This window comes from Oncorhynchus clarkii, chromosome 16 (assembly GCF_045791955.1).
Source record: "Oncorhynchus clarkii lewisi isolate Uvic-CL-2024 chromosome 16, UVic_Ocla_1.0, whole genome shotgun sequence".
Taxonomy (NCBI): domain Eukaryota; kingdom Metazoa; phylum Chordata; class Actinopteri; order Salmoniformes; family Salmonidae; genus Oncorhynchus; species Oncorhynchus clarkii.
Window position 1 is genome coordinate 39,991,236 of NC_092162.1, and position 6,682 is coordinate 39,997,917.

General features: G+C 41.6%; 1 pseudogene; it reads left to right on the forward strand.

Moving 5' to 3' along the window:
* The first annotated feature begins 1,110 nt into the window (after nt 1-1,110).
* Nucleotides 1,111-3,462, forward strand: LOC139367600 (homeobox protein Hox-C11a-like; annotated as a pseudogene).
* Nucleotides 3,463-6,682: the final 3,220 nt, after the last annotated feature.

Consider the following 6,682-nt stretch of genomic DNA (forward strand, 5'->3'; position numbering starts at 1 on the left):
TCGTCAAAGGTTAAACTTAGCTGGTTTTCTTCTCTCCTCCATGTTCAGCCTGGATGCTTGGTCTTGACTTTCCCGGCTATTCACTCGAGGGCCTATCATGATCCAAGAGAAATGGATTGAATTAGGAAAATGAGTGATGTAGTCAAACTAATGAAGTAGGCCACCCTAAACGTTATGCTCTGCATCCTTGTTCATTCTCATTTAGTTCACATTAATGTTGAAACTATAGCCACAACATGTCGGCTTCCGTTAAGGCCATGCCTTGATCAAATAAAATCCGAGATAAAAACGTAAATAGAAAGATGTCCCTGAAGCACGGGAATGAAGCCAACTAGCCTATGTATTCAAAAATGCTTATTTTGAATAGTTACTTTTTGTGGGGGGGGGGGTCATTATAGGGAAATGTTAGTCTGTTGGTGGCTGTTTCAAAATGTAAATATAGGCTATTACAGTGGTTTAGATGAAAAATGCCCAGGTTTCAAAATGGTAACATCTCAAGCAAGGCAACATCTAGTCATTGATTCACGATGGACATTTAGACTACCTACAAATAGCATAAAGCCTGCTAGACTGTATGAGAGTGAAAACAGCAGCGCTTCGAGTGTGGTCTTGAAATCTTGGTCTCATTATAAAGCATAGATTTGCCTTAACCTCGCAGTGATCTCGTTTCACTTTGTCAGTACGGCTGGTAGTGGTTAGTCATACATTACAATGTGTGAGAGTAAAATGTCTATATTCTGCTGTGTTCCAGTATAGGCTATTGTAAAATATGCTAATGTATTAATGTAGTAGCTATACTATAGTGATAGTTATAATAATACTAATAATCATAATCATAGTAGGCCTAATAGTGAAGTCTTACCTGTAGAATTCAAAAGCATGTTTAGTCTGCTATATCAAATACTAAACCTGTGCTAGCCTAGCCCACTCCCATGCATAAATAGCCTCCTAAAGATTATCTTTATAATTGCCATAACCTATGTAAACAAACAGGAATCTGTTACTGGTTTTCTTACTGCTCCTGCGGTGTTTTGAAAAAGAATAGTTTGAACCTCCTAGATCTTGCCTAAGTGAACCACTCCTACACATCCAAGTGTTCCACGTTGATATATGACAATATCTACTTTCGATCACGTGTCTCCGGGCGACTTAGACGGATTGCGCGTCATCTCGCCTTCCTAAATTTCCCCCTTCTAACAGCTCGAATCCAAAACATCTATCTATCGTACGGAGTACGGGGGAAAGATGTTTAACTCAGTGAATCTGGGAAACTTCTGCTCCCAGACGCGCAAAGACCGGACATCCGAGTTTGGGGACAGAACGGGCTGCGCCTCTAACATCTACCTCCCCAGCTGCACCTACTACGTCCCCGAATTTTCTGCCGTCTCTTCATTTCTTCCACAGGCCTCGTCGCGACAGATAACCTACCCATATTCCACAAATCTGTCTCAAGTGCAGCCGGTACGGGAAGTTTCCTATGGATTGGACCCTTCTAGTAAATGGCACCATAGAAGCAATTATGCATCATGCTACTCTGGAGAGGATCTGGTGCACAGGGACTGTCTTCCGCAATCCACCATGACAGAAATGCTTATGAAAACGAACGAGAATGTGTACAGCCACCATAACCACCATCCCAGCTCCAACCATCCCTCCACAGGGTTCTACCCCGGAGTGGGGAAAAACAGCGTCCTCCCTCAAGGTTTCGACCGCTTTTTTGAGACTGCATACTGCGGCACGGACAATCAGTCAGCAGATACTTGTTTACAAAAGAGCGAGGCTAGAAAGCTGGAAACAAAGTTCCAGCAGCCAGCGGCTCTACCGGGCGTCCCAGACCAAGACAAGGACACAGAGGATGAGGAGGAACATACAAATTCGGGCTCGTGTTCTTCTTCAGCCACCAAGGACCGCAGCGCCAGCAAGAACAGCCACTCGAGTAGGTACCGAAGCTGTAAATGGGGAAAGGGACTAGCCCGGTGTTTTGTCGGTCAGATTTTATGTGGAGTTTTATAAGCATTCAAAGGATTTTATTATAACCTACAAAGCTCTTTCTTCCAATGAGAAGACTTTTTACGATGGGAAAGCGCTTTGAAAAAAAAGGATGTTATACACAGACGCTTCTATCGTGGAGTCTGTGAAATTTTAAGAGCGCGCTATTGTGACAAATGCTAACTTTGATCATGAACTTGCATTGGGCATTTTAAGGGATTTTCGCGTTGGGCTGTCGTGAGTAAAAACCAATTGGGCAGAACATTGCTTTTGGCGTCCTGTGAATTTTATTTTAGCAGCTTGCACGCAAACTATAACACTAAAGGACGTGCTGTGAGATTATTAGCCTTGTACACTTAGAGGCAGACTCCATAAGTATCCATCTATCTATATTTATCTGGGCAAATGTCGAAGATAGCAATATCATTGTGTTGTGGTGGTTTCCTTGCAACGAAAGAGAAAAGGATACAAGTGTAATCAGTCGTAGAGACTCCAGTGTGAGTTTGTGTCAATATCTGGATTCAAGCATTGCACTGCAGTATTGAACCAAACACATTCTGTCCAAGTGAGGCACATTTCCATTCGGTTAGGCCTGAGATATGTATACCTGAATCTGCAGTGATTGATACACACACACACACACACACACACACACACACACACACACACACACGATCTCTAACTCACACACACAGGCCCACTGGCGTCTCTTTGTGTAGCCAAATGTATCCCAATCAGGAAATAACTGCAGAGATGTTTTGTGTCGTTGTACTTTATCTTTTTCATGACGTTTTGACCACCACTGTGATGTAGTGTGTCTCAGATCCGAAATACATTTTAGATTCACATCTAAACATACGCATTTCACAGAGCCATGAAGGAATCTGGAAATGGATAGCGAAGGTCTAGTTTTGTATATTTGTAAGATACCAAAACACATACTTGGAGGCTGTAAATTTATATGATTTGCTCTTCAAGCGCTTGTGATAATGTAACAGTCTTTATGGCGGATGTGTCTGATGTGTTACGTGCAGTGTTGGATGTTGACAGAATTTGTATAATCAAATTGATGCTTCTCGAAATTCCTGAATAGTGTATTCACATAGGGAGGCTATATACTTTGTGTTGATGTGAATATGTGTGAGCGGCTGCTTTAACTTCATGTGAATATCTGTGCGTAAATGGCAAACAATCCCATTGAACTTTCACTGATCATGTCCTTTATGATTGATTGCCCCAGGTACTCCTCGCACAAGGAAGAAGAGGTGTCCATACTCCAAATTTCAGATCCGAGAATTGGAGCGGGAGTTCTTCTTTAACGTTTACATCAACAAAGAGAAACGGATGCAGCTTTCCCGGATGCTGAACCTCACCGACCGACAGGTTAAAATCTGGTTTCAGAATCGAAGAATGAAAGAAAAGAAATTAAGCAGAGATCGTTTGCAGTACTTTTCTGGAAACCCACTATTGTGAGCACGCAGAGTGTAAAAGCATAATGATTATAGTCAAAAGGTCAATGACACACTTTTCTCAGTGAATTCTTATCACCAGTAATAAACACATTTCAAGTTACTTAAAAAAGACAGATCAGCAGCAATGTTGAGCAACTAAATGTTAAGATGAGGTTATTTCAATTTCTAACATTCGGGGTTGCTGTATGTATGCGTAATAAGGCACCATTTTCCTGTAGCCTTCATTCGCAGGATACTTTCTAGTTCATATATATATACAGGTGATTATATAGAATAATCATTTATATGCTGCTGTCGAGTTCATATGGTTTTCCGTGTATTGACCACGAATCTTAATTGTGTTTATTCAATTGTGCATTTCACAATTATTGTTTGTTGAATAGTATTACATGTTACAACGCAATTCGGAAGCCATGATAGGCCTATATTGGACATTTAAACGTTCCCTTTCCTCTGGTCGATGTATTTGTAGCCTACCATGTTTCTGTTTTCGACCAGAATATTCAACTCACAATAATACATTTACAGGTGTCCATTTTGCCACCGAGAACTGTGACGTGTACAATCTGTAATGATGTTTTCCTTGTACAGACTATGCAACTATGTGCATTCGTGACTGTAAATATAATTTTGTTTTTAATTTCGCTCCCCCCTTTTCCCTGCTGCTATTTTCTTTACACCGCCCAAGCTGTGTACTTTAAAAGCTTTAATGTTAACCCTCCATTAAATTATTTGCTTTATGCTTGGTGCTTCTTTATGAAAGAGGAGGAAAATATGGCGTTGTGCCTGTGTATCATTAATATAAAGATACCTATGAAATAAACAGGCGTATAGACAAAACTAACAGACTGGTGGATTTTTTTGTCATAGATGTTATTATTGACCATGGTTATGCCTATGTGAATGTCGTTTTCAAGCCGATTGATTGAGAGTGGTAGGCAATGATTAAAAAAGTATTGGCAAAATAATCCGACTGCATTTATGCCTTCGATTTTCTTTTGGGCCATTGTTCGGTCTATCTGATGGTTATTTTCAAGGGATTTGAGTGGGGTGGGTAGCCTAAATGTTTGTGCCACTGTTTTGATAAAACCAAGTTCGAAGCATGTGGAGAGATTGCGAGTCGTGCATTATTAGTTGGGTATTCGTGGATAGTAATTGCATCCAATGCCAACTTAGTTTTAGGCCACACTATTTTAATGTAGGAACAGGCCTCACCTTTTACGCAAAAACATTTTCTGACGAAAACATTGTTGAGGGAGTGTGTGTGTGGGCTGTTGAGCGGTACATTTATACAACGCTTACATGCTTAGTGGATATAACTCTAGGACTGCATATTTGAGCTTTTGCAAGCACATACAGAAGTACACGGAAACGACAACACAAAAACTAGGCTACACCTCAGAATCACAGAGAAAGAAAGAGGAACGGGATCCTCCTTTAGTGCCCACTAAATGGAATCGCCACTCTTGCAGTCCAGACAGTGTCATAAAGACAGAGGCACTAAATGGCTATTTTTTTTCTCTTAATTGCACCGTCTGTTCGGAGGGAATGGCCTTCACTTCCGATGTAAATAGTAAACAAGTAAGATTGGCTGTCCAAACAAAAAACTTTGCAACTAGACTGTTCAACGTGAACTCGGGCCGGTGCTGTGCACAACGTCAATCGCCCTCCAACTGCACAACACACAAGCACAAGCACACGCCCACGCACACACTCACACACACACACACACAAACACACACACACACACACCCCACACATCCTTTACCATTTCAGCCTTCACCGCTGCTTCATACCTCAGATATTTCTGAGAAAAACGGACCTCAAAAATTAGATCGTGGAACTCTAGGTCAGTCAGGTTATACATTGACATTACCCCAACTATGTCTTTACTAATTGTTGACTACATTGGCTAGGTGGTAGGTGTGTTTGCACATCTATAAATATAGAGGACATTACTGGGGTGTGTCTGTTGGACAGATTTTACCGAGTGAGTGTATGAGTGTGTGGATAGCCTACGTGCGTGCGCCCGCGTGCACACAGAGCATATGTGCATGGAATATTGCACGTGTGTGTATTAACTACAATTTATAATTAAAAGTAGTCTTTGAACTTCAATAATGTCAAGGCCTTCACCTTTAACCCGCTGCAATAAAGTGGAATCAAGGAGCCCCTTTTGCCCGGAAATGTGTGCAGGCGAGGAATCGACCAATGGGAGTGAGTGGGAAAAGAAAAAGGAATGTGTGGAGAGTCCAACTTTGACCCCTCCCATTAAACTACAGCAGGTAACTTTGCCAGCTTTAGTACGCCCAGTAAATACACTTTATTATCCCAGTAAAATGTATACGTTTTCACGCATGATACGTTTTATAACATGTTGGCATGAGCTTTAACATGTAGTTATATTTTCACAGTTTCTTGTGGAAATGAATGTAGATAATGCCTTTGGGTTCAATTCTTCTTTGAGAATTATATTATAGAATTATATTATATTCTGTAATGTTCTATTCGATTCTCTCTATATTTGTGTGTGCTTATTCCCTGCTACTCACTACAATCCCTTTAGACTAAAGCTGAAGGCGGAAGAGGGGGGTGTTAGTTGTGACAGGGGGGAGGAGGAGGAGGGAGATGCTCGCAGGCAGAGATCAAGGCTGGAATACTTTTCTTGACACACCCACCAACCTTGGCCCTGGGACGATGACGTAGGTCATTTGTTGGATATCTCTGCCACACATCGTCACCATTCTCTGTGGCTCGAGGCTCCTCAAACTCCTGCCCATCAACCACAGGGGGCCAGGATTCACCCCGGGTTGTGCTGATCGCACAATAGGAGGGCAATGTTTTGTTTCCTTTCCTTCAATAGGCTTTATAAAATTATAGGACAATGCATGGACACATCATGTTCTTCTTTCGATGGATGATTTTATACATATGTCACTACAGTGTTCATATGGTGTTCGAGATTGAATGACATTTTATTTTGTTTTGGTTGTGCTATAGTTGTAATATGGTAGTCTTGATTTATCCTGAGAGATGAGAGAGGATACAATGCAGCCGGCGGTTGGTTCAGTCGAGCTGATCCCATTGCGCACTTGGCTGTTGGGAAGGAAAATGGCGGGAGTCACAGGCGAATGCAATCGGACGGCCTGAAGAATAACATTTCGTGATATCCGATGCATGGCGATTCATTAAGGTTGAAAATGAACTAACACAAAGCATAG